This window comes from Carya illinoinensis, chromosome 15 (assembly GCF_018687715.1).
Source record: "Carya illinoinensis cultivar Pawnee chromosome 15, C.illinoinensisPawnee_v1, whole genome shotgun sequence".
Classification (NCBI taxonomy): Eukaryota; Viridiplantae; Streptophyta; class Magnoliopsida; order Fagales; family Juglandaceae; genus Carya; species Carya illinoinensis.
In genome coordinates, this window is record NC_056766.1 from 7,938,253 (window position 1) to 7,955,356 (window position 17,104).

Genomic DNA, 17,104 nt, shown 5'->3' on the forward strand with positions numbered 1-17,104 from the left:
GCAAGGGACGAGCGATGCAACCATATTTATAGATTCATAGGACATTTTTTCTCATTACTACTATATATGTATATCATTTAAGTTACTTGAGTAATCTTTACATTAGTTCATGAATTTATTTTATTTATATTTATCTTATTTGTTGTGTTCTATAGTTCTAGTTATTAAATCATGGATATGGAAGGCACAAACACTCCTACATCCACAGGTGCATCTTGTCCTGGCATTCCAGCCCCAGAACAACTGATTGATATTCCCAGTCCAATAGCTGATGAGTCTAGCGGACCAATAGGCTCTTCGGTAGGTACTCCTAGTGCCTTTCATTCTACCCCTCGCCCACCACCTGGTAGTAGAAATATTAAGAATAGGTCTAAGATATGGTCCCACTTCACAAGAGTGCCCGATTGTGATCCCGAAGAGTCTATAGCTACTTGTAATCATTGTCATAGGCAATGGAAATGCCATCCCAAATGGCAAGACACTTCAGTCATGAAAACACACATCCAACTTTGCCCCAAAAACTGTAAGAGTAAATTGGACAAGAGTCAAACATTCTTGGTCCCGGAAGCAAGAAGTGAATGAGGGTAAGGGGAGAAGACCTTAGGGATGGCCAAATATAATGAGAAAAAAATCTGAGCTGCCCTTGCTAGGATGGTGATAGTAGATGAGCTACCATTTAGATGTGTTGAGGGAGAAGGGTTTCGGGAATTTCTTGCTTGCACGACGTCGTTGTTGCCTCTTTAACTTCAACACTTCTGCAGTTCGATCTCCCCACTTCAGTTCCATCTCAGATCAGTTCTTCGGAGCCCTAACAGTCTCTTCCTCTTCAAAGAACCTTGCCCACAAGGTGTGGGTAAAGGTTTCGAAGCTTCCACAAGGTTTCCCAGCTACTTTCCTCTGTCGGTAACCCATTCCATTTCACCAACACTTCAGTCACTGCTCGATCTCCCTGTTTCTTCATCTTCCTATCCAAAATCAGTTCTGGTTCCGGTTGGATCTCACCAGAAGAATCAGTGGGAGGGAGATTCGGGAGGATTGGGGTCTGAGAACCCAATTTCTTCTTCAGACAAGACACGTGAAATGTGGGATGGATCTTCAAAGACTCTGGTAGCCTTAGACGATAGGCGATAGTTCCGATCTTTTCTTCCACCTGGAAAGGTCCATAGAACCTTGGTGATAGCTTCAGATTCTGCCTCAAAGCTAGAGTTTTTTGACGATATGGTTGCAATTTCAGGTAAACCCAATCCCCCTTTTCAAATACTCGTTCAGTTCTCTATCTATCCGCATAATGTTTCATTCTATGTTGAGCATCATTTAAATTTTCTTTGAGCAAGTTTATTACTCGGTCCCTGTTGTTGAGGAACTGATTTGCCGCATCATTTGCTACTGTTCCCGGTACATAGGACAAGAGAGTGGGTGGGGGGTAGTCGTAAACAGCCTGATAAGGGGTCATTTTAGTCGCCCTATGATAGGTTGTATTATACCACCATTCAGCCATGGGAAGCCAGTAAGACCAAACCTTAGGCTTCGAACCAGCATAGCAACGTAAATAGGCTTCCACACATTTATTCACTACTTCAGTTTGGCTATCCGATTGTGGGTGATAAGCTGAACTGAAATCAAGGGAAGACCCTTGCGCACTGAAAATGGCCTTCCAGAAATTACTTAAAAAAATTGGGTCCCTATCTGATACCACAGACCTAGGGCACCCATGCAGCTTAAACACATTCTTCATAAACTCTTCTGCCACCACTTGAGCAGTGTAGGGATGAGCTAAGGGTATAAAATGCCCGTACTTAGAGAGTCGATCAACCACCACCAATATTACACTGAATCCTTTTGAAACTGGTAGACCTTCCACAAAATCAAGAGAAATGTCAGTCCAAGGTTGGTTGGGAATGGGAAGTGGCTGGAGTAGTCCAGCTGGGTGAACAGTCTCGTTTTTCATGGCTTGGCAGGTATCACATTCCCGTACTAGCTTCTTAATGTCTTTTTTCATATATTTCCAATAGAAATTCATTTTGGCCCTTTGGTATGTTTTCAGGTACCCCGAATGACCTGCTTGAGGGCTGTCATGCACAAATTGTAACACTTTCTTTTTAAAATCAGAATTTTCTGCCAATATAATTCGCCCATTTTTTAGGATCACCCCTTGTCTTAGAGATAGGCCCTTAGGTATATTCCGATTTGACGATAGCTGATCCAGTAACACTACCAGCTCAGTTGATTCTTGGTAGCTCCTTTTTAATTCCTCTAGCCAAGAAGGGTTAGGAAAAGAAAGTATAGCCGCACATTCAGCCCTGCTTGGCCCTTCCATTCTTTTAGACAGTACGTCTGCCACCCTATTTTCCTTCCCTTTTTTGTATTCAATAGAAAATTGGTAGCCCATCAACTTGGCTACCCATTTGTATTGCATCTCAGTTCCCATCCGCTGCTCCAATAAAAACTTAAGGGCCTGCTGGTCAGTCCTAACTATAAAGGTCTGACCCAGGAGGTATGGCCTCCATTTTTGGACAGCTGTCACAAGAGCTAGTAGTTCTTTTTCATAAGTAGATAAGAGAAGGGCTTTACCCTTAATGGCCTTGCTTAGATAAGCAATGGGCTGTCTGGACTGCATTAAAACGGCTCACAGCCCTATTCCGCACGCATCACATTCAATAACAAAGGGCTGGTTGAAATTTGGTAATGTTAACACCGGAGGGTGTGAAACAGCCTGTTTCAAGGCTACAAACGCCTTCCTTGCTTCCTCACTCCAAGAAAAAGCATTTTTCTTCAACAAATCTGTAAGAGGAGCTGCAATTCCCCCATAATGTCGGATAAACTTCCGATAATACCCCGTTAGCCCTAGGAATCCCCTTAGAGACTTCACATTCTTAGGCTCAGGCCACTCTAACATGGCAGCCACTTTAGAAGCATCCGCCATCACCCCATCAGCATTAATCACATGGCCCAAATAGTCGATTTCTCCAACAGCGAATTTACACTTAGATCTTTTGGCATATAGGCTGTGTTGCTGTAGTAAGGATAAAACCTTACTCAAATGTCCCAAATGTTCAGCTCTACTCTTGCTATAAACCAAAATGTCGTCAAAAAATACCAATACAAATTTTATGAGATAAGGTTTAAAGACATCGTTCATTAACCCTTGGAAGGTGGCAGGGGCATTAGTTAGACCAAAGGGCATTACCAAGAACTCATACTGCCCTTCATGAGTACGAAACGTTGTTTTGGGTATATCCTCCTCAACCACCCGCACCTGGTGATACCTCGACCTTAAATCGAGTTTAGAAAAAATAACTGAGCCAAACAATTCATCCAACAGCTCATCAATCACCGGAATTGGAAATTTGGCCTTCACCGTCTCCTTGTTTAATGCTCTATAGTCCACACATAGTCTCCAACTCCCATCGACCTTGCGGACCAGTAAAACAGGAGAAGAGAAGGGGCTGGAGCTAGGTCGTACCACCCCTGATTTCAATAGCTCCGCCACTATTTTCTCTATTTCTGTTTTTTGGTAGTAGGGATACCGGTAAGGCCTATTAGCTGTGGGTTGTGTACCTTCCTTGAGAACAATCTAGTGGTCATGGTTACGGGGTGGAGGCAGCCCTTTAGGCTCATTAAAAACTCCCTGAAACTCTTCTAGGACTTGAGTAACATCAGCCTCCAATTTTATTTGCTCCTTCCCTCCCTCCGTAACAGCCATAATTTGTAACAAAACCCCCTTACCCTTAGGCATTTTATGACCATCCTCCACCACAGAAGGTTTCAACCTTAACCCTTGTAATTCAATCAAATTCCCTTCTTGTCTAAAACTCATTAGCAATTTAGAGAAATCCCAAGTTATGGGGCCCAATGTTTCTAACCATTGAACTCCTAACACCACATCACATCCAGCAAGATCAAGTAAATAAAGAGAGGTCTTAAACGAGGTACCTTGCATCTTTACCTTCACTGCATTACACATTCCCGCACTGCTCAAGCACTGACCGTTTGCTACCTTGACACTCAATTCAACTGAAGGATCCACTACTAATTCCAGCTTTGGAATTAGAGCTGAATCTATGAAATTATGTGAGCTGCCCGAGTCCACTAAAATCACCACTTTCTCCCCTTTGATGCTGCCCACCAGCCTCATTGTACTAACTGTAGGAGTGCCCGCAATTGCTGCCAATGAAATTTCAGGAATCTCTACCTTGTTATCAGCCTTGTTGTCCACGCCCACTTCTTCCTCATCCTTTGTAGGGCTGTCTTCCTCCTCTTCAACATCTTCCTCGTCAGCTTGGAGGAAATAAATCCGTGATTTTTTGCACTTATGGAGTGGGTTCCACTTTTCATTGCAGTGGTAACACAGCCCTCTTTTCCGCTTTTCATCCATTTGATCGGAAATAATTGGTCTGGTAGCACCAGTAGGGCCAGACCATTTAGTGTTGCTGTTTCCCGAGTAGGACCCCCGGGAAAAACCCCCAAACGTTTCACTAGACTTCTCCCCTGTTTGTTTGATGGATTTTTTTACACTTAAGAGGTATTCCTCTTGTAGTCTTGCTAATCCATATGCTGCATTCATATTGACAGGGTTAAACATTTTTATGGGAAGGCGGATTTCATCTTTCAGCCCGCTTATGAAGCAACATAGCTTGTGTTCATCGGAAAGGCCCCTCGACCGATTGGCTAGGGCTTCAAATTGTGCCGTGTAAGCCGCAATAGAGCTGGACTGTTTCAATCGGGTTAGTGCTTCCATGCGACTATCGTACGACGTTGGCCCAAAGCGGAGGAGCATAGACCTGGTTAATGTGTCCCAGTCATGGAAATGGCCCCTCTCAAAAGACTCTTGGTACCATACTAGAGCCTCCCCCTCCATGTGGTAAGATGCCATGAGCAAGTGGTGTGGCAAGGGAGTCTGATGGAATTCAAAGTAATGGTGTGCTTTGAAAATCCATGCAGCTGGATTTTCTCCTTGAAAGTGGGGATAGTCTAAGCGCACACCCCTGAAATTGCCTCTTCTTGGTTCTTGTGGTTCGTGGTCTTCATACTGCAGCTGGCGTTGTTTCTGATCATTTTGTTGATTGTTTTGCTGATTTTGGTTGAGCTGTTGTTGTTGGTGTTGCCGAACTATTGTGCGCATTATATCATTGAGTGTGTCGAAATTATGCTGAAAATTCCTCATGGTTTGCTGGTTTTGTTCATTTTGCTGTTGTGTCTGCTGTTTAAGTTCCAGTATTTGCTACTGTAACTCCTCATGTTGTTGAGTCTTGGATCTAGTATTGTCTGCCATAGGATCGACTGCTAGCTGATACCACTGTTAAGAGCTTGGTAGTTGTAGATATTAGGATTGATAGTGGTGGATATTAGAAATGCTTGTGTGCTGTGAATGGTGGAAAAATGATTGAAATGGTGAAATATGGTTGCTGTAATGAGAATGCAGGATGCACGGCAATTGTATGAAGAAATGCTAAGAAAGGACAATGACAATGGAAATGCTACGGCAGTAACTTCGAGGGCTCCCTATCCTCCAAAACAAAATAACAACTACAGAGAATCCTTCCAGGAAATTGTTCAAATCCATCCCCTCCCCTTTCCGTGCCTTAAGACATTCTCATTTCCTAATAGAATTGAGACTAACTAAATTGACCCTGACAATGTAAAACCCAAATGACAGACGTACGTACCGTTTGGGATTAAATACCAAACCTGCGTTTTCAAACTAATAAAAGGATTCTATTGTAAAAAGGTGCGCAACACCTATTTAAAACATAAGAAAAGGTGCGCAGCACCCAGTTATTTAATACGGAACATTTCTTGCTTGCATGATGTCGTTGTTGCCTCTTTAACTTCAACACTTCTGCAGTTCGATTTCCCCACTTCAGTTCCATCTCAGATCAGTTCTTCGGAGCCCTAACACCATACCATTATCTCCTACTTGGTTCCCATACCATTATCTCCTAGTTGGTTAGTCATCTTCCCTTGGACGCGCACACAGAAATGGCACTTTGGCTTCTGCAAGGGCTCTCGGCTGAAGATGAAGGATTTAGATTGAGTTCTTATTACAAATAAATTTGGGGTTATAAAAGAAATAATATTTTGTAGTCATAAAATAGACATGCATCACGTTTTTTTTTTTTTAAATAAATAAATAAATATAAAATTACCTGAGTAAAGGATTTAAGATTTTTAGTTAGAAAAAAACTAATTTAAATTTATTTTATGAATTGATTTTTTTTTTTTCCTAAATAGATAAAAAAAATTAAAATTACACGGAGTCAAATCAACGCGTGGAAGTGTAAAAAAGGTGATGGTACAAAGAAGGAGAACGTAATTACTGAGAAATTAAGCACAACTTTTTCTTTGCAATCAATTTATGAACATGGAGTTTGATATATATATATATATATCGTGGTGATAATGTGCCGTCCAATTTTGACAGCTAGGCGTACCCATTAGTTTTGACTTTTTAGTTTGTATATTTTTTTAATATATTTAATATGACGTCTCCAACTCCTATATATGAAAATATGAAAATCAATATATCAGAAAATGATAATATGGATCTTACATTTTAATGATAAGTGTTAACTGTATGTTTATACAAAAAATGTATAACAAAAATGCAGTAATTAAATTAAATAGGTCAACTAAGTACCAGAATTTTAAATATAAATTTATTTAAATATAAGTATTTCAAAAAGTATTACAATTATCTAATAAAAATATGATTAAGTCAAAATACAATAACAAAAAAAGGAAAATAAATCCCAACACTCTAGAAAGTCGTCGCATCCTCATACTATACATCTTCATCTGCATCAAAATTTACGGTACAAATAAACGATACTGTAAGTAAGTAATTATCCAAACAGCCTGTGACTCACTCAAAAATGAGTAGCTCAAAGACTATCTCAAGTGCAGGATGATGTCATGTAATAATTAAGAATAAAATTCCTAAATCGTCTTCTAGGAAAAAGTTGTTTAAATCTAAACTCGTATAAAATGGTAAAAAATTTTACAAATAAAAGTGATGGTATGTACAATGAATGGAAAAGTACAACAGAAATGAAAAGTGTACTAGTCATAGACTAAATTCATACTTTTGGATTTTTTTAATGTCGAAATTGAACATAAAAGACTAACAGATTGAAATTAACAATTAAGGATTCAATTATATTAAATAATTTTAATTAATCTGAAAATCAAATAACAAACTGAAATTGATCTAAAATGTAATTGTAATGTATATTTAATGGAAGTTTAAAGAAACAATAAAAATAAGTGACATCAAATAAAATAAACATCAAATAAAATGGCTAAACTTTTAATCCAAAAATATCAAGAATACATCATAAATTTTAAATTAAAATTAAATAAAAAATAAGAAATAAAAAGATTAAACTAATTAAACGGAGATGAAAATTAAAAATAGTGAAAAAAACTAAACTGTAATAATAACTAAATCCTTTAAGAAACTCTTTAATGCACTGCAATATTAGTGAGTGCTCCAAAAAAATTTATGTATTAGGATGTGAATTAAAGATCCAAGAAAAAGAAAATTCAGTACTGAAAATTTCTCCCAAAAGATTCTCTTGTATACGGTTAGAAATATATTTTAAAAAGAAATTAAGGTACTGTTTAACTATAAGAAATTTTTATTTTAAATATAACATTTTCATCTTATCAATGTTATCATTATAATTTTTTTAAATCTTAATATAAAATATAATAAATAATTTAATTTTTTTTAATTTTAATATAATAATAATAATATTAAAATATAATATTTTAATATTTAATTTTAAAATTTAAAATTCTTACCTAAAAAATCTCGACAAGCAGAACTGAAGTGTGCGGCACCCAAAAACAGTTGCCCAAAAAGATCTCCATCTGTGCGCAAGTCAAAGTGATATTTTTTGTGTACGCAAGTGCAAGTTTGGAGAAATAAGTGTTTCGTATAGGTCTTGAACTCCTCAAAGTGTATACGTGTTACCTCCCATGTCACGTGGGTGTGAATCCGGAAAAATGCCCAAAATAGGTTGCCGTGCCCACTTTGAAGTCTAATTGCCAAATCTTATATGACATTGAATGCCCCCATGCGAAAAGTCCTTTTTATTTTTTGACTTTTTTTATTTTTAATTTTTATATTCTTTAAACTTAAAAAAAGAGAAATAAAAATAAGAAAAAATTAAAAAAAATAAAATATCAAAATTATATCATGCATGTAAAAGAATATTTTTTAATTTAATAATAAATTATAAAATTAAGTATAAATTCATGCTATTAATATTAGAGGATTGAGGGCAAGCTACAAGTCGTTTAGACCCCACCATTCCTTATATATAAGTTGTCATATTTCATTATTCTTTAGTTTTGTTATTTACTTTACAGATGTCATTTGCTCATTTGAAACTTGCAGTTAGTTAGTTAGAATATTCTGCTGTATATATACTAGCACCTTCTATGTATGAGAGAAGGCAATATAGAAAGGAATCCTTTTATTCTTCTTCCATCCACTTATCTCTTTATTTTCCATTGTTTTTCTGCTGCACTTAGCTGCATTGCAGCATTGCCTATTACCTTCTTACATGATATCACAGAGCCACTGAGAGATTTTTTTATGGAAAAACCCACCTCCCCCAAATCCCCCCAATCCCCCAAATCCCCCAAATCCCACTCAGACCTTCACACAAACACCTTATCTTGTTACCTCAACCTTTCTGATCCAGCCAATCCTTTTCGCTTGGATTATGGAGATAGCCCTGCCATTACCCTTGTATCTGAGCCCTTTACTACAGACAACTACACCACTTGGTACCGTGCTATGCGCCGTGCCCTTCGTGCAAAAAATAAAATTGGTTTCATCAATGGTTCCGTCTTGCACCCTACTGATTCCATGGACCCTTTACTAGACCTGTGGGAAAGGTGCAATGACATAGTTGTTTCATGGATACAAAACTTTGTAAGTCCCTCTATTAAATCCAGTGTTGTTTTTGTTAATGATGCTAAGGAAATTTGGCAAGATCTTCAAGACCGTTTCTCTCAACAAAATGGCTCACGAATTTTCCAACTCAAGAAAGCACTAGCTGGCCTTCTTTAGGAACATGATTCAGTAAGTTTACACTATGGTAAGTTGAAGACTATTTAGGATGAACTCTCCATCTATAACCCTATTCCCGTTTGTAATTGTGGCACCATGAAAATCCTTTTGGATAGATACCAGAGAGACTGTGTTCTCCAATTTCTAATGGGTTTACATGACTCCTATTCCCCTATCCGAGACCAAATTAGGTTGATGGACCCCATTCCCCCTATCACAAAAGTCTTCTCTCTCATTCAGCAACAAGAAAGGCACCACCAGCTAATATCCACTGTCCCTTCAACTCAAACCATGGCACTGGCCATTAAGAAATCTTTTTCCCCTTCAAAATTTTCCAAAACAAATCCTTCTTCCAAAAAGGAAAGGCCATATTGCAGCCATTGGAAGATTTCTGGCCATTAATTGGAAAACTGCTTTAAACTTGGCAATGCAGCAGCCCCCATCTGTTCACACTACAACTTAACTGGCCATACAGTTGACAAGTGCTACAAGTTGAATGGTTACCCACTTGGTCACAAGTTTCATGCCAAGCAGCAGGCTCCTGGTTTTCTTGCTAACCAAGCCATTCATTCTAATGCTACTGACCCTAAAATTGTTATTGATGACAGGATTGGTTTGACCAAGTTTCAATACCAGCAGCTTATGTCTTTAATTCAACCTCAGGATTCTTCAATTGCAGCCAATGTTTTTCACTCTGGCAATCAACCTCCCCTCTCAATCTCCTGTTCCTTCTTCCAAAATGTCTGGTATATATCAATCTCTTTCTACACACACACAAAGTTCCCTACACAACTCTTCTTCTAGTTGGATAATTGACACAGGTGCCATAGTAGCACTTCTTTTTTCACTTCCATTACCTCGATTGTTGCTTACTCAGTCAAGCTTCCCAACAGAAGCTCAGCCTCGGTGACACATATTGGTACCATTCATTTGACAAATACTATCATCTTGAGGGATGTTCTTTGTGTCCCTTCATTCTCATTTAATTTAATTTCAGCAACCAAGTTAACCTATTCTCTAACTTGTTGTTTACTTTTCTTCTCAAATTTTTGTTTCATTCAGGACCTGCCTTCTTGGAGAACGATTGGGAAGGGTGAGCTAAGACATAGTCTGTACCACCTGGTCTGCACAGAAATCTCTCCATCAACCCTTGCACAATCCCTCTCAGATTATACTCATAACACTCACACAAATCTTATTTCTTCAGTTTCTGATATTAACTCTGTTCCTCATGCTAATCTATGGCACTGTCGCTTGGGTCATTTGTCTTTTTCTAGATTAAAGTTGGTTTCTGACCCTATTGTAAGCAAGCACACAGATTCCATTAATGAAAAGCCTTGTCAAATTTGTCCATTAGCAAAGTTCCATCGATTACCTTTTCCTGATAGTGTTCATATTTCCTCTAGAATATTTGAACTGGTTCATTGTGATTTATAGGGACCTAGTCCCACTATTGCACATGGTGGTTCTAAATATTTTTTGACAATAGTGGATGACTTTTCTAGTACCACTTGGCTTTATTTACTCTCTACCAAAGCTGAAACCAGAGCATGTATCAAATCTTTCTATACTTTGGTAGAAACACAATTTGGACTCAAAATTAAAACCCTGAGAAGTGATAATGGTGCTAAATTTTGCATGACAGATTTTTTTAATGACAAAGGCATTATTCATCACAAAAGCTGTGTGGAAAACACTCAACAAAATAGCATTGTTGAGAGGAAACACCAGCACCTGCTTAATGTTGCTCGTGCCCTTCGTTTTCAAGCTAATTTACCTTCAAAATATTGGAGTGACTGTCTTTTGATAGCAACATATATCATCAACACAATTCCAACCCCTCTTTTAAATAATAAGACTCCATATGAACTCCTGTTTAACAAAAAACCTGCTTATGCTCACATGAGAGTATTTGGTTCCTTATACTTTGCAGCCACCCTTTTAAATGGTAGAAATAAATTTGATCCTAGAGGTCGAAGATGTGTTTTTCTTGGTTATCCCTTTGGAATCAAGGGATACAAACTTTTAGACCTTACCAACCATACCATTTTAATTTCAAGGGATATAATTTTTCATGAGTCCATTTTCCCTTTCCAAAATCCCACACTTCCCTCCTCATCTTCCCTTCTAGAATCACCCTTACCAATTTTTTCATCTTTTCCACCTTCTGCCTCTAATTTTCAGTCCCTCTTCACTGCACCTCCCATCCCCTCAACCATTTCCCCTTCTGCCCCTTCTACCCCCCTACTGTCAGCATGTCACCTCCTTCACTAACCACTGAATCCGCATCTCATTCTGCTCTTGACCACCCTCCCATTCCCACTCTTCAAAGGTCCAATAGGATTATAACTGCTCCTCAATACTTGAAAGATTTTCACTATCATCAGACCATGCTGGCTCCTCCTGAACAATCATTTTCCAAGGATGCTCCTGCTTCAAATGGTAAGTCATTTCCTCCAAGTAAATGTTTATCTTATCATAAATTCAGTCCCTCCTTTCAAGCTTTTACCTCCTCTCTTTCTCTCCAATCCGAGCCTAATTCTTATAAACAAGCTTTGAAGGATCCTGGTTGGTGCAAAGCTATGGAAGCTGAGCTTGAGACTTTGGAAAATAATTATACTTGGACAATCACTGACTTACCTAAAGGGAAAGAAGCCATCGACTGTAAGTATGTTTATAAGATTAAGTTTAAGTCTGATAGTACTATAGAAAGATTTAAAGCAAAGTTAGTAGCCAAAGGCTACACACAACAAAAGGGCATTGATTTTCATGAAACCTTCTCTCCAGTTGCTAAGCTGTTCACTGTGAGATGCCTCCTCACTGTTGCTGCCATTAAAGGATGGCATTTACATCAATTTGATGTAAACAATGCCTTCCTTAATGGTGATTTACAAGAGAAAATTTATATGAAGAGACCACCTGGGTACACCAAGGGTAAGCTACATCAAGTTTGCAAATTGCTCAAGAGTCTCTATGGTCTTAAACAAGTATTAAGACAATGGAATTTTAAACTTACCTCTCATCTACTTGCATTTGGTTTTATCCAATCAAAAGCTGATTATAGCTTATTCACAAAGCAAGATGGAGATTCTTACATTGCCTTGTTAGTTTATGTGGATGATATCTTAGTTGCTAGCAATTCTCAAACCTTTATTGATTCCATTCGCACTTTTCTTCATTGTAAGTTCAAAATTAAGGATCTTCGCTGTCTACGATATTTCTTGGGCCTTGAGATTGCTAGATCATCCAAAGGTATTCACATTTCCCAAAGAAAATATGCCTTAGATATATTGGCTGATTCTGGTATGCTTGGTTGCAAACCCTTCAAGCTGCCTTTTGATCAAAACCTTAAAATCAACAAAGATGAGGGTACTTCTCTTTCTGAGCCAAGCACTTATAGAAGGCTTATTGGTAGACTTTTATACGTTACCATCTCTCGGCCAGACTTATGTTTTGCAGTACAATTGTTGAGTCAATTCATGGATAAACCATCTTCAACTCACTTGGCAACAGCATATAAGGTTATAAGGTATATCAAAGCAGCTCCTGGATAAGGAATTTTTCTTTCCTCTTCATCTCAGTTTCAGCTACAAGCTTATTGTGATTCAGATTGGGCCTCTTGCCCAGGTTCTCGTCGATCAACTACAAGATACTGTGTATTCTTAGGCAGCTCCTTAATTTCTTGGAAATCCAAGAAATAAAATGTGGTTTCTCGGTCCTCAGCTGAAGTTGAGTATAGATCCATGGCTACCACTTGTTCTGAATTAACTTGGCTTCGATATTTGCTTCAAGACCTTGGCATCTCTCATCCACAAGCTGCTCTCCTCTTTTGTGACAATCAAGCAGCCCTCCATATTGCTGCAAATCCAGTATTTCATGAGAGAACAAAACACATTGAGCTCGATTGCCACTTGATTCGAGATCAAATTTAAGTTGAAACTATTACAACAGCTCATGTTTCTTCTCAAACCCAGTTGGCAGACATTTTCACTAAAGCATTACCCTCTTACCTTCTACAATTACACCTCTCCAAGATGGGAATAGTTAATCTGTATTCTCCATCTTACGAGGGGATGTTAGAGTATACAGGGCAAGCTACAAGTCGTTTAGACCCCACCATTCCTTGTATATAAGCTGTCATATTTCATTATTTTTTGGTTTTGTTATTTACTTTACAGATGTCATTTGCTTATTTGAACTTGCAGTTAGTTAGTTAGAATATTCTGTTGTATATATAATAGCACCTTTTGTGTACGAGAGAAGGCAATATAGAAAGGAATCATTTTCTTCTTCTTCCATCCACTCATCTCTCTATTTTCCATTGTTTTTCTGCTGCACTTAGCTGCATTGCAGCATTGCCTATTACCTTCTTACAATTAATCAAATTAAATCACAATTCGAATTTATGCATCTTAATCATTTTTCTATCTAAAATCAATAATAATGTAATGAAAAAAATATATATATTGGTTCTAAATGTATAAAATATACAAAAATTCAGCTCAATTACCCACCAAATAAAAATACATTCATGCAATAACAATATGCATGCACACGATAACAGATACATGGGACTCGAAAATTATTTTTTTTGAAAATGAATATTTTCTAATACATGCCAAAATTCATTTTGGGCCAAAAACATATAAAGTCTATTAAAATATATCCCCAACATACAATCCATCATTATTATTAAAATAAGGTCATGTCATCCGATTTAATTATTAAAATAAAAACAAAAGCTTGGGCTTTTACCTTCTTTGCTCAACCAGTATCTATCAATGGAAAGATCATAACCAATACGAACACAAGCCATTCTCAAATAAACTTATTTATTAAAACTTCCCTTATTCAAACAAAAAGCTTGAAATTAGAAATCCAGACCCGCCATTACCATAAACGGAAGACAGTGGCAATATCTGTTAGCCTTTACACTCACAAACAAAACTCAACTTCTAGCATATAAAGCTTAAAGAAACAAAAGACCCAGATGCTAGTATAACTTGAACACAAAATACACAGCTCAGAAACAAAGGACTTTGAATCAAATTGAGTGGAATGGGCACCGAATGAGTTGGGACAAAAAGTAAAAGAAAAGAGAATTTTTCTCGAGAATGCAAGTGAGCAAACATCTAACCATGAAATTATGAGATCCTAGAGATTTGGGAATGCTGGATGTGATTGCTATATATTTTTGGCAACCCCCACAAATTCTATATGTGAATATTGTTGGTCTCTACAAGCACTGCTCTGCTCATCCTCCATGCTTCCCATACCATTATCTCCTACTTGGTTCCCATACCATTATCTCCTAGTCGGTTAGTCGTCTTCTCTTGCACGCACACACAAAAATGGCACTTTGGCTTCTGCAAAGGCTCTCAGCCGAAGATGAAGGATATAGATTGGGTTCATATTACAAATAAATTTGGGATTACAAAAGAAATAATATTTTGCAGTCTATATGCAAGCATCATGTATTGTTTTTAAATGAATAAATATAAAACTCACGTGAGTAAAGGATTTAAGATTTTTAGCTAGAAAAAAAACTAATTTAAATTTATTTTATGGATTGATTCTTTTTTTTTTTTTTACAAAATAAACAATTAAAAAAAAGTTAAAATTACACGGAGTCAAATCCACGTGTGGAAGTGGGAAAAAGGTGACAGTGCAAAGAAGGAGAATGTAATTAATGAGAAATTAAGTGCAACTTTTTCTTTGCAATCAATTCATGAGCATAGAGTTTGATATCTATACTTATATATAAAGTGAGGATAGCTTATTTACAATATTTTCATCTAATTTTTTTCTTCTTATTTTACCCTTAATTTTATTTGACAATTACAGACGTCTGTATTTTACTTTCTTTTTTACCGACAGTCATTTTGGTCTTTGTACCTTACCACCGACTGATTTGCTTTTCCTGTTTTGTTTCTAATTTTATCCCTTAATTTTATTGTTCTTTTCATTGTCTTTGGTGTCGTTTTGTTTCGCCGACTTGATGTTAATGTCTTTTTACAGTTAAAACTTATCACTTTGTTTAACAAATTCAATCAAACTGAAATTTAAATATTAATGTTTCTTTCATTCCGTATCTTGTATTCTCTACTCTTTGTATTCTAACTTTGAAAAAAAAAATATCTTGGACGAAGTTATTCGTGAATCTCAGTAGATGTAGGTATGTTTTAATTCTTTCTCTTAATATTGTATGAATGAATTTGTTCCAGTATGTAATTAGATGATATGCATATTCATCTTCTGATTTGGTCGTATGCATATTCATTTCATCATTTCAGATTACCATCTTTGGTGTTTAGCGAGCTACCCATGTCACTCATCAAGTGCATTTTTTCATTTTTAGTTACTCCCCATTCAATTTTGATTCTTAAATATCGAGGAAAATGTTTTATTTAAGTTGGGGGTGGTGGTGCAAATTTAGTATTTAAAATGCTTGTTAGAACTCTGTGGCATATTTTCATGTGTCAATTTTTTTTTTAATTTGCATCATACATGCATCATTTTCATATGTATACTCATTCTCATTCATAGCCATTTTCGTTAATTCACCAAACCCACCATAATTATTTTTGTTGAAGCATTCATAGAATCCTTAATGCACTCATCCAAGTTTTGTTGTAAGATGTTGGTTTGACACATGTAGTTAGAAAACTCTTTTGCTTAAGAATTCATGTGGGTTTTGGAGATGATTGAGAGTATACAAATGCAGTAAATTATGATAAGCGTTCATTGATCTGTTGAATTGGGCATTTCTTTTGAGAATATCATTACATGGTTTGTAGTACAATGGTGGATATATTTGGGATATAACGGTCAACTTAGGATTAACGTTTGTGCCTTTCAATCTATCATTTTCTATCATAGACCCCTATTAGCCAATTTTGAGCCAATAAACATATGTAGCATTTTCTTTTTATATTCCCTTATCATCCATGCCTCTCCACATTAGAGTATAACCTATATATTGATTTTCTTACCCTTTTTACTTCCAAGTGTATACTAAGTGTGGAATTTGCATTCTCTTTCTTTTATTTTATCATTTTCAATTAAAAAAAGAAGAAGAAGATGACAAAAAAAAAATAAAGAGAAGAGTACAAGTTGCAAAGTGTTCAATTGAGTGAGTTCGAAAAAATTTAAAAAAAAAAAGTTGGTAGAAATGGAAAGAATACAAAGGTGGCGCCATGTGTTTGTCCATCAAATTGTTGAAAAAAAAAAAAGAGAGGAGGAAGAAGAAGGAAAAACATTATTATTTGATAATCTGAAAAGTTGGAGAGTACATCAAGTGAGAAGTGTTGTCTATTGAGATATTTAATAAAATTCTATTTATATTTACTTGGAAGTTTTTGAATCCCTTTTATCCTTTTTTTTTCATATAGCCCCGAAACCAAACCACATTACAATCTTTTGTATTGACCATTCTGATCCTAAGTAAGCTATTGGAAAGACTGATGAAAGTCTCATTTGTTAGTGTTCCTATCATAAGATCAATATTTGCTTGTTATTTGTACATAATTGCCTAATTTTTCATGAAAGTGTGTATACACCCATTATTAACTTCATAGAGAGAGCCCTTATACAAAACACTATTATACCCGTGAGTTATGGAATTGAACCTTTTGCTTGAAACATTCTTGATATTGCATGTGTCAATATTGGTGGTAAGATGGTTATGGCTTGGAGAACATACACACTCTGTGGATTGCTATAGGTGGATTGATCTTGATGGGTTATTGGATTCCTTAGATTGTTTTGATATGTGAATATGAAAAGTGTGACTTGATGGCCTTTATATGTGATTTTCTTTGGTCTCTTTCATTGTTTTGACATGAAAATTGATAGGAACTAGCAACAAGTAAGTTGGGGGTGTGATGAGTGTGCGAAAGTACACTCTAAATATCCTATTATTAGACTAAAATGCTAAAAGATGAATAGAAATCATAGGAATTAATGTGTATTCTTAAATTGAGTTTCTATTTATGTTGGGATACTCCTAAGCAGTTTTTTATG

At 36.6% G+C, this 17,104-nt stretch overlaps 1 long non-coding RNA gene across 1 annotated transcript; it reads left to right on the top strand.

The window, feature by feature from the left end:
- Positions 1-806: 806 nt before the first annotated feature.
- On the top strand, positions 807-5,271 carry LOC122295860. Its single transcript, XR_006238295.1, has 2 exons — positions 807-1,958; positions 4,573-5,271. It is a non-coding gene; the product is annotated as an uncharacterized LOC122295860 (long non-coding RNA).
- The last annotated feature ends 11,833 nt before the right edge of the window (positions 5,272-17,104 follow it).